The 12,999-nt window shown below is 44.6% G+C and overlaps 2 long non-coding RNA genes across 2 annotated transcripts; one reads left to right on the top strand and one right to left on the bottom strand.

The window, feature by feature from the left end:
• Positions 1-5,877: 5,877 nt before the first annotated feature.
• LOC135373011 (uncharacterized) lies at positions 5,878-7,539 on the bottom strand. Its single transcript, XR_010416216.1, has 3 exons — positions 7,303-7,539; positions 6,843-6,907; positions 5,878-6,775 (listed from the first exon to the last, which is right to left on the bottom strand). It is a non-coding gene; the product is annotated as an uncharacterized LOC135373011 (long non-coding RNA).
• A 195-nt stretch (positions 7,540-7,734) lies between these two features.
• On the top strand, positions 7,735-9,161 carry LOC135373016 (uncharacterized). The gene is made up of 3 exons (XR_010416224.1): positions 7,735-7,890; positions 7,992-8,107; positions 8,525-9,161. It is a non-coding gene; the product is annotated as an uncharacterized LOC135373016 (long non-coding RNA).
• The last annotated feature ends 3,838 nt before the right edge of the window (positions 9,162-12,999 follow it).

The raw sequence follows: 12,999 nt of genomic DNA, 5'->3' as shown, positions 1-12,999 counted from the left end.
CATTATCGTCATCTAAAAGGGAGCGTCGTAGCACCGCCGTGAGACCAGACACGGTTTCTCAACATCTTCTATGACACTTTCCGCAGTTAGCACAGTTTTTGTTTTGTTTTTTTCAGTGTGGAAGTCTCTCATAGCAACTAGAGTCACTAGTGACTCTAATAGCAACCACTTTGCAATAACTCTGACTCCCACCTTATATTTTAATGTGCGAGGGCTCTCTTGCGCTACACATGTATGGTCTGCAAACTGCAACAGGAAAAGTTGGAGCATGAAACAGTTGTGATTATCGCCCTGATGTACCCTGTCTGTGAAATGATATAAACTGAATCATGTCAAACGTGTTGTTTAGTGGAAGATTGCTTTCTTGGTTGTGCATTCTGTGTGACAAAGATGTAACACGATATGCTTTTGTAAAGAAGATAAGTGATATTATGCTCGATGAATAAAGAGAATATAATTTTTTCAAGTTCAACATTTATTTCTTGCACATATGCATTTCAAGATACAAAGAATGTGCAGGGAGGTCACAAAAGACTACGTTTATTGTTTCGTGATCTCCCAGCAATGACAATTTTATTTAACGGTTTTAAATTTTCGGTTTTCGGTCCAAGCAAACACTTGGCCGGTTTGGACTACGAGTAGGCGAATTAAATGACGTCGTGCGTTCTGAAGTCGTCATGGATACTTGACGAGGGTTACGGTTACGGTGCAATGTATGTCGATATACTATGGCTCCCTTTGTAACGTTTTATCGTTCGCGCACATATACTTACAGGTACATGTGACCGGTTGTGGCTCTCTACCAAAGTGTCGTAGTGTTCGTTTTAATTGCATCCGCTCAAACTCTCCTCAACTAAGCAGCGACCCAAGGGGGGGGGGGGGGGTGCGTAACGGCTTCTCTATCGGCATAATGTCGCGCAACGCGTCCCTTGTTTGAGAGCAGTCAAGTTGAATACATTTACGTATCCGCGAGGCAAGCGCGTGCGAAGTGGTGCCCCTTTTGGGAACAGGACACGAAGAAAAGAAAACGGAGCCGTCGAGCGCGTTTGTGAGTGAAGATGTTGTTCGATTTGCGTCGTACTCGTGCGGTAGTGCTTGCTGGCTAGGACGCAGCAACCGGCATTGGGATGGGATGCGATCGAACCAATCCAGCAAGAAAGTACTTTACGTATGACGTCACAACAAGCAAGTCCATCTGTATCATGCGCTTCAAGAAAGGAGAAAGCCTATTTGAAGAGACAGTCACCTACAGGAACCAGGAGCTACCAATTTCACAGCTGCCTATTAATATCAAATACCATGTATGCGGAATAAACGGAATCAATATGTTCACCAGAAGCAGAACCGGTTAAAACCGGTATGAACCGTTATTTTTTTGCTCCGGAGCAGAACCGGTACCGAACCGTTTATGGTAGAACCGGAACGAAAAACGTTTCGGTTCGACACCCTGCTCGCAGGTGCACATCGAACAGAAATCTTCGCAAGAGATGCCGTGGATGAATGCATAAACGACGACAGCTACAGTGTGACGAGCCTACGAGCCCGCCGCTGGAGCCCGCTCGCATTTGAACAATACAGTCACAACATCAACAGCGTTAGTTACGCATTTACATTCAATAAATCGTGGACGTCAAAATAGAAAATTCCGTTGCAGATTTTAACATTAAAGTCGTGAATTCACTATTCTTTTTATCTGACGAAGTACGTTCGCAGGTGCACATCGAACAGAAATCTTCGCAAGAGATGCCGTGGATGAATGCATAAACGACGACAGCGACAGTGTGACGAGCCTACGAGCCCGCCGCTGGACTTGGCCTTCAGGAGAGGAAAATCAGTTGCGCTGCGCATGCGCTAGAAGGGATGTCACGTGTCTCTCTTTGCTGCCGCCGTGCCGTCTGCTCGCTTCGCGTGCGCATGCGCTAGCACGCAGCGGTTTGTTTGCTTGAGGATGAGATTTGTGTTTGTGGTTTGTGGTAGCGGTGAAGCAACTTTGCCAAATATTCCGTTCAAGTTCCTCGCTGGATGTCCCGCTCGTCTGTCGATGTTCAACAGGTGAGGGAACGTTTCAGCAACGCCTGCGAGTTTCATGCTCCCGGTTCAAAAGGTGAGGGCGTCTGTACAAAATTGTAAAATGGGCCGCTCTGTTACTACAGATGCAGCAAGTGCCAGTCCACTTTTTCTCAGCTGCACCTTCACAGTCCAGGCAGCAACAGCACCAGGTGAATGTAGGTACACAACTTCCAAGTGAAAGACGCACGAGTGCAATTCTGAAGCTGGTAAGTACGTCTCATGCTACACACCATTCGCGTTCAGCGCTCTTATTTTGCATGTGTTGTAGCAAGTAATTCAGTGGCATAAACTGGCAGACTGGTGCGTAATGTACACCCATATTGCCAAGTTGCACTAATTCTGGTGACGTGTTCGTGAAATCTGTGTAATCGGACTGTCTAATTGTCACCTGGTCGCGGTATATGAGTACAAAATATCGTGGTTTCGGCAGTTATCAGTAATCTTTCGTTGTGCTTAATGGTTCCTATTACTTTGTATTTGTGTTTCTACTGAGAATTATCATACTGTATTCTTAACTGGAGCAACAAAATTACGAAACACATGAGGATTGTGTTGAAACTGAGGACATTGCTTATTTTTACTGATTTCAGATTTTCAGGCATGGAGAGAAGAAATGCAGGATGCAGCCAAGAGTCATTTTACTAAAGGCACAGGGGTAAAAAGATTGAAAGATGGAGGTTTAAAGTGTTGTTATATTTGTAACTGATCGGGTGCTTTTACAGAGAAGAACGTCAAAGGAAAACGGTCCATAAAATCATAAGGTTCCGTCAGGCATGGGGCAACCTGCATTGATGATTCGTCTGCATTGTTCCAGACTGGCAAGGTTCCAGGACACAACGGGACATTCCTAAGGGGCCCCCTACCATCTCGCTCATGATCAGAGCTGACAATTAAGGCATAATGGTTTCAAATTTCCAAAGATTCTCTAAGAAGTAGCATGCATTTCAGAATTTGTATGAGTACAACACAACAGCGTGTACAGCCCGAGACAAAAGTTCACGGCACTACGCCTTTCTTCATCGGAGCGGTCCCCTGCCAGCTACCAGCAAAAGATCGAATAAGAAACGGGTCTATCTCTCAGTATGTGCGTCCGCTCTTGTTTGATGCTAGGGTGTCACTCCAATGGAGAAATGTGACACCATGGTGGTCCGTAAAGATTTGTACCAAGCTGCACATCGTACAACCCCGACAACTAACAAACACTGCTCGGTAAGGTCAGTGTTCCAATTTGAGATTTTGCTGCCTATTTCTTCCCAAAAGGCTGCTCTTGCTTGTGAACTCCGGTGTACCAAGACAAGTTCAGAACAAATAAGTTATAGTTAGACTTTGAAGGCAGTAGTCAACATAAATAAGTTTTACCTCTGAGATGATTGCCCATTCAAGGCAACAACAAACTCGTAGGTTCACCACATCATCTAAACTTCCTCGGCCTGTTACAGCTTGTTTCTGTCCACAAGGAGTGGTGACATGAACTATCATTCATCGAGCATTTGTCAGGAGGTTGTTAGGGGAATCAGTCAGACAGATGTGCTTCAGATGTTTTTTTTTTTGGTTTTTTTTTCAGTTTTCAGGTTTTTATTGTTATTCCATGACAGTATACACTGATACTGATAGTGGGCAAGCCCTGTTGAACAGTCCAAGACACAGTCAGTGCAAATGTCTACACAATTTGAGGGGAACAGAAATACCAAGAACACATGACAAGTATTAGAAACAAATAGCAAATGAAAAAAAGAGAAATGCAAATCATCAAAAAGTAATTGCATGTCACCCTACGTATCAGCAGAAAAGTCCTGTTTGATGGTGTTTTTGAAGGATGCCAGATTATTGTTGGGACGAATGCGTACACCAGTGTTTCTCAAACTGTGGGTCATGAGCTGTTGAAAGATTCATTGTTTCATGCCCAACCAGAGGGTAAAGCTCAATTCATGTTCAAAGCATTAATGGACTGTCATGTGTTGTCAAATGACAGTGTTGCATTCATGAGTAAATGATGTAGATGTGAAGGTCCTTAAACATGAATTCAACAGAAATCCTCTGGCTGGGTGTATTTCCTGCTGCTTGGCACACTCTTGGAATCTGGTTGAAAACTGCCCTGCTACTATGGCTTTCTTCACACCATCTGTGCATCAATATTCAAACAGATTGGGACAAAAGTTTATGGAGGACCAGGGTGTTGCATTTCTCCATGGGAGTGACACTCTAGCAGCAAACAGGAGTGGCCACACACACTGAGAGGTGGACAGAACAGCCAGTCACCTGTTTCTTATTCGATATCTTCCTGCTAGCCAGCAGGGGGCCGCTCCGATGAGGTGCAAGGCAACAGGCTCATTGATATAGTGTCCAGCTGGAATTTGTGGTATTTTGGAACGATGTATTGCTAACGAGACCAGTAAAAATATCCAAAACTGGACCTGGACTGCGTGTTTGGCTCACTGAGGTTACCGAAGAGCTACGTTTCCTTGAGGTGTGAAACAAAGCTTGATAAAATGAATCAACCAAGTTGTGTGATCTAACTGGCCAATACTGAGTAGATTTACAATATAGATTTGCAATATCTTGAGGACTTTTGCTCTCTTGTAACAAATGCTAAATAAATGCAATCAAGCATACATTGGAACTCATTTGCTGAGGCAAGACACATGAACATACAAACATATGTGATTGTGCTAGTTATTTTCACGCACATAGTATGAGCTTCTGAATTCCCAGTAGCTGTGTGAACACATAGCTGCTTTCACATAGCTGCACCCTATTTAACTCCTTGCATCTTTGTTGAGACAAAGCGGAGTTGTTTGGCATTTTTGTTCCGCAGTATCACAGCAGGTTTAGCACTGCATAGCCAAGATCGTACCTTTACTAGTGCATCTGGGAGGTCCCCATAGAACCCCCATAATATTTTCTGGCTACCGCACGGATAGCCAACACTACCGTGAGACAAAGTAGAAGCCAACCTGAATATACAAGGCGTAATGATGTGCATGAAGAATTTTAAAATGATTGAGCATTGTATGCGAATTACATTATCAAAATGTTGATGAGAGTCATGTACCCCAGCCACCATATTTTTGATGATAACGAAAGACGGCAATTGAGCTGGTGTGATGCCAATATATTTTTATATAGTCATGAAGAGTTTGCTGATGGATGTTGGAAGGGTGTACATTTCCTTAGATAAATCATTCACAAGAATACACACAGCGGCTTTGAGCTCACCAAGGTTTTATGCAATGCCAACTGATGTTAGTATTTTCATGGTAAAAAGCATCTGTTGCAGCTGAAGAAAACAATACCATCAGTCAGGGGCAGTTGTCTCGTTATATTGCAAGAGAGTACTCAGTACTGGAGAGATATAAACACACGGAATAAAACAAACTGCCTAGTGCAGTGAGTGGAAAGTTTATTCCACTTCTTATTGGCAGAATATTAACACAATTTTTTCTACAAGATTTCTCAGGTCAGAGCACTTTACAGGATATACAAATTGCCAATTATGTGTGTTATGTGTATGTATATCACCACACTTAAATGTATTTACCTGCTGTAATATACCCCACACCAAGCTAAAAATGGGGCATATTGTCTTCAGTTGAAAAGTCAATGCAGGAGAGCATGCATGGCTGTAAAGTGTTTCACCTGAACCATTACCCAAAATGTATGAAGTGGCAGTACACAACTATCACATAGAATGACCCATCTGTGGTGCTATGTGTAGAATCTATGCACACTTTTCTTTTGATGTTAACATTGCCTTGAGTTTGAGGGAAAGCACAGGACGACACGGGACGAGACGAACACAAACACACGAACCAGCAAAGAAGCTTTAATACACGAAGTGAAGGAGAGACGGGTAAAAAGAAAGTGTACACTTCGGCATTAACATCAAGTCAACACCAGCTAGCTTTCCTGCTCCTCCTGTGTTCATCACACTTTTGTTGGTGCCCAAATGCCTTAACAGCTGTTTTTGCATGCCGGTCATGAGAACTAGCAAGAAATCCTCATCTTGCAACAAGTCAGTATTTCCTCGTTGAAAGACAGTAGGATCATCCTTCTTGCCTTTGTGTGTGAGGGAAAGCACTGGACTGTTTGTTTGGGCTCTGATAGAACTGACCAACAAGGCAACACTGGTTTGGTTGTCGTCGTGTTTCCTCTCACTGTAACATATATTATAGTCCCTCATGGTGATGTACAGGTACTGCCTTGTAGTGAGGTGAACTGGATCCTTTGAAACGTGCCATCCAGCACACCCCGAATACTGAGCTGCATAGTACGCTGAGTGCAATGCCGTCACGTAGTTTCCCTAACATAAACAAATAGTTTCTGGAAGGTAAAAAAGGACATTCCAGTACAACATAGTGTTTTACAAGTGCCTGTACGCCCGCAGCACATCGTTGACATCGCGGCTTCTCCCGTACCTGTTTTTTTTTCTTTTTTTAAGGAGTAGCAAGCTGGCACTTGCCTGGCTGACATCTCCTTTTGTGTGAATAAACATATACCCCCCTGCACGGGCTGCCTCTATTACATCTTCCTCTGTTTTTGTAAGTGGGGTGTAGGACAGCCCCAAAATCATGTGCATAATAGGAAGCTTGGAAGACAAATGAGACCTTGCCAGTTTGGAACATTGCAGACATATCAGCAAGGCAGGTGTCCCCACGCCTGACGGAACATTGTGATTTGATGGACCTTTTCCTTTGATGTGTCCTCTCTATAAAAGCATCCAATCAGTTACAAATATAATAACACTTTAAACCTCCATCTTTCAATCGTTTTACCCATGTGCCTTTAGTAAAATGACTCTTGGCTGCATCCTGCATTTCTTCTCTCTATGGCTGAAAATCTGAAATCAGTAAAAATAAGCAATGTCCTCAGTTTCAACACAATCCTCATGTGTTTGGTAATTTTGTTGCTCCAGTTAAGAATAGAATGATAATTCTGAGTAAAAACACAAATACAAAATAATAGGAATCATTAAGCACAACGGATTACTGATAATTGCCGAAACCACGATATTTCTTACTCATATACCGACTTCGGTGTTAAGATGGAACAGGTGACAATTAGAGGGTCCGATTACACAGATTTTACGAACACGTCACCAGAATTAGTCCAACTTGGCACTATGGGTGTACATTACGCACCAGTCTACCGGTTTATGCCACTGAATCATTTGCTACAACACATGCAAAACAAGAGCGTTGAACGCGAATGGTGTGTAGCATGAGACGTACTTACCAGCTTCAGAATTGCACTCGTGTGTCTTGGAAGTTATGTACATACACCTGGTACTGCTGCTGCCTGAACTGAGAGGGTGCAGCTGAGAAAAAGTGGACTGGCACTTGTTGCATCTTTAGTAACAGAGCGGCCCATTTTACAATTTTACAATACAAAGTTGCTTCACCGCTACCACAGACCACAAATCTCATCCTCAAGCAAACAAACCGCTGTGTGCTAGCGCAGGCGAAGCGAGCAGACGGCACGGCGGAGGCAAAGAGAGACACGTGACATCACTTCTAGCGCATGCGCAGCGCAACTGATTTTCCTCTCCCGAAGGCCAAGTGCCGCTGGAGCCACTTGGCCTTCGGGAGAGGAAAATGAGTTGCGCTGCGCATGCGCTAGAAGTGATGTCACGTGTCTTCCTTTGCCGCCGCCTTGCCGTCTGCTCGCTTCCCTTACGCATGTGCTAGCAGACAGCGGTTTGTTTGCTTGAGTAGCTTGAGCATGGCTTGAGGATGAGATTTGTGGTAGTGGTGAAGCAGCTTTGCCAAATATTCCGTTCAAGTTCCTCGCTGGATGTCCGGCTCGTCCGTCGATGTTCAACAGGTGAGGGAACGTTTCAGCAACGCCTGCGAATTTCGTGATCGTGGCTCAAAAGGTGAGGGCGTCTGTACAAAATTGTAAAATGGGCCGCTCTGTTACTACAGATGCAACAAGTGCCTGTCCACTTTTTCTCAGCTGCACCTTCTCAGTCCAGGCAGCAGCAGCAGCACCAGGTGAATGTAGGTACACAACTTCCAAGTGAATTGCAATTCTGAAGCCGGTAAGTACGTCTCATGCTCTGTTACACTAGTACACACATACCATTCGCGTTCAACGCCGTTATTTTGCATGTGTTGTAGCAAATGATTCAGTGGCATAAACCGGCAGACTGGTGCGTAATGTACGCCCATAGTGTCGAGTTGGACTAATTCGAGTGGCGTGTTCGTACAGTCTGTGCAATCGGACTGTCTAATCACCACCTGTTCTATCTTAACACCTAAGTCGGTATACGAGGAAGAAATATCGTGGTTTCGACAATTATCAGTAATCTTTCGTTGTGCTTAATGATTCCTATTATTTTATACTTGTGTTTTTACTCAGGATTCTAATACTGTATTCTTAACTGGAGCAACAAAATTACAAAACACATGAGGATTGTGTTGAAACTGAGGACATTGCTTATTTTTACTGATTTCAGATTTTCAGGCATGGGGAGAAGAAATGCAGGATGCAACCACCCTCATGGTGGTGTACAAGTATTGCCTTGTAGTGAGGTGAATTGGATCCTTTGAAACGTGCCATCCAGCACACCCCGAATACTGAGCTGCAGTGCAATGCCGTCATGTAGTTTCCCTAACATAAACAAATAGTTTCTTGAAGGTAAAAAAAGGACATTCCAGTACAACATAGTGTTTTACAAGTGCCTGCACGGGCCGCCTCTATTGCATCTTCGTCTGTTTTTGTCAGTGGGGTGTGGGACAGCCCAAAATCATGTGCATAATAGGAAGCTTGGAAGACAAACGAGACCTTGCCAGTTTGGAACATTGCACACATATCAGCAAGGCAGGTGTCCCCACGCTTGACGGAACCTTGTGATTTGACGGACCTTTTCCTTTGATGTGTCCTCTCTATAAAAGCACCTGATCAGTTACAAATATAATAACACTTTAAACCAGAGAGTCGAACCGAACCCGAACCGAAAACCGTTATTTTTGGCCGAACCGGAACTGAACCGAACCGAAAGAGTCGACGCCATCTTGGAGCTGAACCGGAACTAAACCGGTAAAGAAATACCGGTTTCCGGTTCAAATAACGGTTCACACGGAATTAAGTGCGAAACTTTGGATGTTGTGCATCAACACAAAAACTATTTTTCGTATTTTTTCTTCATTTATTAGCTCCGTAGACATCCTCTTGCTTGCCGAAACAGTTGGGCCCTCCCAACAATGATTTGGATCTTCTCGAGTCACGAAATAGCAACAGATAGTAACTTAAAACTGCTAGGACTACTAACGTCTATGACATACAATATATATATATGCTTATATATATATATAAGCATTAGGGATCAACAAGAAATGAGGGACAGTTTTGGGTAGTAGTCAATAAGTGACATATTATAATAATATACTAATCAGAGTCAGCTATACACAGGGTGTCCACCCTAGCAGCAGAAATGATCGCTGGTACATAGCACCGTCAATGGGAAACTGACACTCTCCTATGACGTTTGCGTCAGAAGCAGGCACTGCACTTCAGGATCAGTCCGTTTGTAACACAAACCTGTCAGTTTTTCTTTGACAGCGCTATGTCTTCGAAATCATCTCTGCCGTTATCGCAGGCATCCTGATAAATGCGAATAGCGGACCAACCGACGTATATGTCGTCATGGGGTAACTTCGCCAATAATCGTGGCGGTTACCGTGGTACAGGGAGCATCTCAATGAAGTCTACTGAGGGACGCTCGCATATTTTCTGTGGTAGGTAGTCCTCTGGGACTACCCAAATCCCAGAGCAAGAGGGTTAGCACGCCCCTCCCTCTCCTGTGCCACCATCATCTCTCCCCTCCCTCTTTCACCCTCCCCCTTCTTCCTTCCCTGGGTGCACCGAGCCGCCACTTCAGAGTAGGCTGACCGCACCTTCCCCCTACATCACGCCCTCCCCCGTATATGTCGTCGGCTGTGCACCTTCAAATATTCTCCCCTTCGTCTTTCTTTTTCTTCTTCCGTTCTCTTGTACGTAGCCCATTGCGAAAGCAAACTACCTGAGCTCAGCTCTAGCACGTATTCGTGTGTACAACGCTGCAGCATAATTCCCAACGTGTGCGCGTGTGAACTTACATAAGCCCCTTATACGCTAGCCACACTGCAAACTTAATAAAACGGAATGCCGGTAAGTCCACCTCCTCACCAACTATCATCTTGTTTGGCGTCGTTCTCTCCTGGCTTGTTGAAAGCAGGGGCGCGTTGAAAAAACGGTGTCATTCGGGATGATGGTTGGTCAGGAGGTGAAGTTACCGTCATTTCGTTTATTTAGTTTGCCCGGGCGTGCCTAGGGGACTAGAAAGTAAAGCACCGGCCACACTCATGCTGGTCAAAATGGAAAGAACATGCCAAGTTGGCTTTCTTTGTGGATTTAAAATAAAAGGAGCAAAAACGACCATACTGACACAGTATCTAAAAATCGCCAGTGGGTCTAAAATGAGTCGAACTGTCTGTTTGCACTTGCTTTGTCTTTGTTCCACAGACACTTCACTATAACGCCGAGCACGTCGGCGGTCAATGCTGACACAATAACGTGCCCTTTAGTACACGTAATGTCCCAGAGCTCACGATCGCACCATTCCAATCCAATTACATACCATGAAGCGTCGTTATCTGATTAACGTGTAATCGCGGTTCTGACTGGTAACGAATAATTTCAATTACTTAAATGACTTAGGCCAAGGTAGGAGGCTTGGTTGACTGTTATTCCTGGTGAGATTCTCCGAAAAATCCGGTGGGTGAGTTAACCTCTGCGACCTGATCGAGCTACGTGTGGGGAAAGTCAACCCAAATGAGTAATTCATGGCTATGCTCCTCTTGTAACCGCTACCGTCTTTCATATCGCACAAACTCTTTCAAAATCCTGAACAACTACTGACGCTTTCCTGCCCACTTCAAGCACCGTAACACACACACGGAAGCTTGTTTTAACCTGCCTGTTGTGCTTCATTCGCACCCGTCGCCCCTGAACCGGTTCGGGAACCGAACCGTTTGGAAAGAACCGGTTTGAACCATTATAATTGCTTTCTGGAGCTGAACCGGAACCGAACCCTTATCGCCGAACCTAAACCCGAACCGGACCGTTAAACGTTTCGGTTCGACTCTCTGCTTTAAACCTCCATCTTTCAATCTTTTTACCCCTGTGCCTTTAGTAAAATGACTCTTGGCTGCATCCTGCATTTCTTCTCTCCATGCCTGAAAATCTGAAATCAGTAAAAATAAGCAATGTCCTCAGTTTCAACACAATCCTCATGTGTTTCGTAATTTTGTTGCTCCAGTTAAGAATACAGTATGATAATTCTGAATAAAAACACAAATACAAAATAATAGGAAACATTAAGCACAACGAAAGATCACTGATAACTGCCGAAACCACGATATTTCTTACTCATATACCGACTTCGGTGTTAAGATAACCGGTGACAATTAGACAGTCCGATTACACAGATTTCACGAACACGTCCCCAGAATTCGTCCAACTTGGCACTATGGGTGTACATTACGCACCAGTCTGCCGGTTTATGCCACTGAATCATTTGCTACAACACATGCAAAATAAGAGCGTTGAACGCGAATGGTGTGTAGCATGAGACGTACTTACCAGCTTCAGCATTGCACTCGTGCGTCTTAATTCACTTGGAAGTTATGTACATACACCTGGTACTGCTGCTGCATGAACTGAGAGGGTGCAGCTGAGAAAAAGTGGACTGGCACTTGTTGCATCTGTAGTAACAGAGCGGCCCATTGAACAATTTTGTACAGACGCCCTTACCTTTTCAACCGACCATGAAACTCGCAGGCGTTGCTGAAACGTCCCCTCACCTGTTGAACATCGACGGACGAGCGGGACATCCAGCGAGGAACTTGAACGGAATATTTGACAAAGTTGCTTCACCGCTACCACAAACCACAAATCTCATTCTCAAGCAAACAAACCGCTGTCTGCTAGCGCATGCGCACGCGAAGCGAGCAGACGGCACGGCGGCGGCAAAGAGAGACACGTGACATCACTTCTAGCGCATGCGCAGCGCAACTGATTTTCCTCTCCCGAAGGCCAAGTGCTGGAGCCCGCTCGCATTTGAACAATACAGTCACAACATCAACAGCGTTAGTTACGCATTTACATTCAATAAATCGTGGACGTCAAAATAGAAAATTCCGTTAAAGTTTGTAACATTAAGGTCGTGAATTCAGTATTCTTTTTACGTGACGAAGTACGTTCGCAGGTGCACATCAAACAGAAATCTTCGCAAGAGATGCCGTGGATGAATGCATAAACGACGACAACGACAGTGTGACGAGCCTACGAGTACGAGCCCGCCACTGGAGCCCGCTCGCATTTGAACAATACAGTCACAACATCAACAGCGTTAGTTACGCATTTACATTCAATAAATCGTGGATGTCAAAATAAAAATAGAAAATTTCGTTAAAGATTTTAACATTAAAGTCGTGAATTCACTATTCTTTTCACCTGACGAACTACGTTCGCAGGTGCACATCGAACAGAAATCTTCGCAAGAGATGCCGTGGATGAATGCATAAACGACGACAACGACAGTGGTTGCGTTCGTTTATTCGACTCGAACAACTCGAGAGCCGAGAGAGTAGACTCTTGGTGGGCGAAAATGCCGCGGCGCGGCTCTCATGACGTCGCCCACGTGACACTAACTTCCGTTCTAAAATTCGAGGATTCAACACTAGAGGTGCTCTAGAGTCGACTCGCAGCGACTCTCCTTTCGAGGTGGGTCGCTAGAGTCGATGACGTACAATGGCTCTCATACGTCACGACTCCGACTCGCGGGTCGCGCGAGTTTAATAAACGAACACACCCAGTGTGACGAGCCTACGAGCCCGCTCGCATTTGAACAATACAGTCACAACATCAACAGCGTTAGTTACGCATTTA

Source organism: Ornithodoros turicata, unplaced genomic scaffold, assembly GCF_037126465.1.
Source record: "Ornithodoros turicata isolate Travis unplaced genomic scaffold, ASM3712646v1 Chromosome171, whole genome shotgun sequence".
NCBI lineage: Eukaryota > Metazoa > Arthropoda > Arachnida > Ixodida > Argasidae > Ornithodoros > Ornithodoros turicata.
Note: the sequence above shows the minus strand (reverse complement) of the source record. Positions and strands in the feature narration are given on the sequence as shown.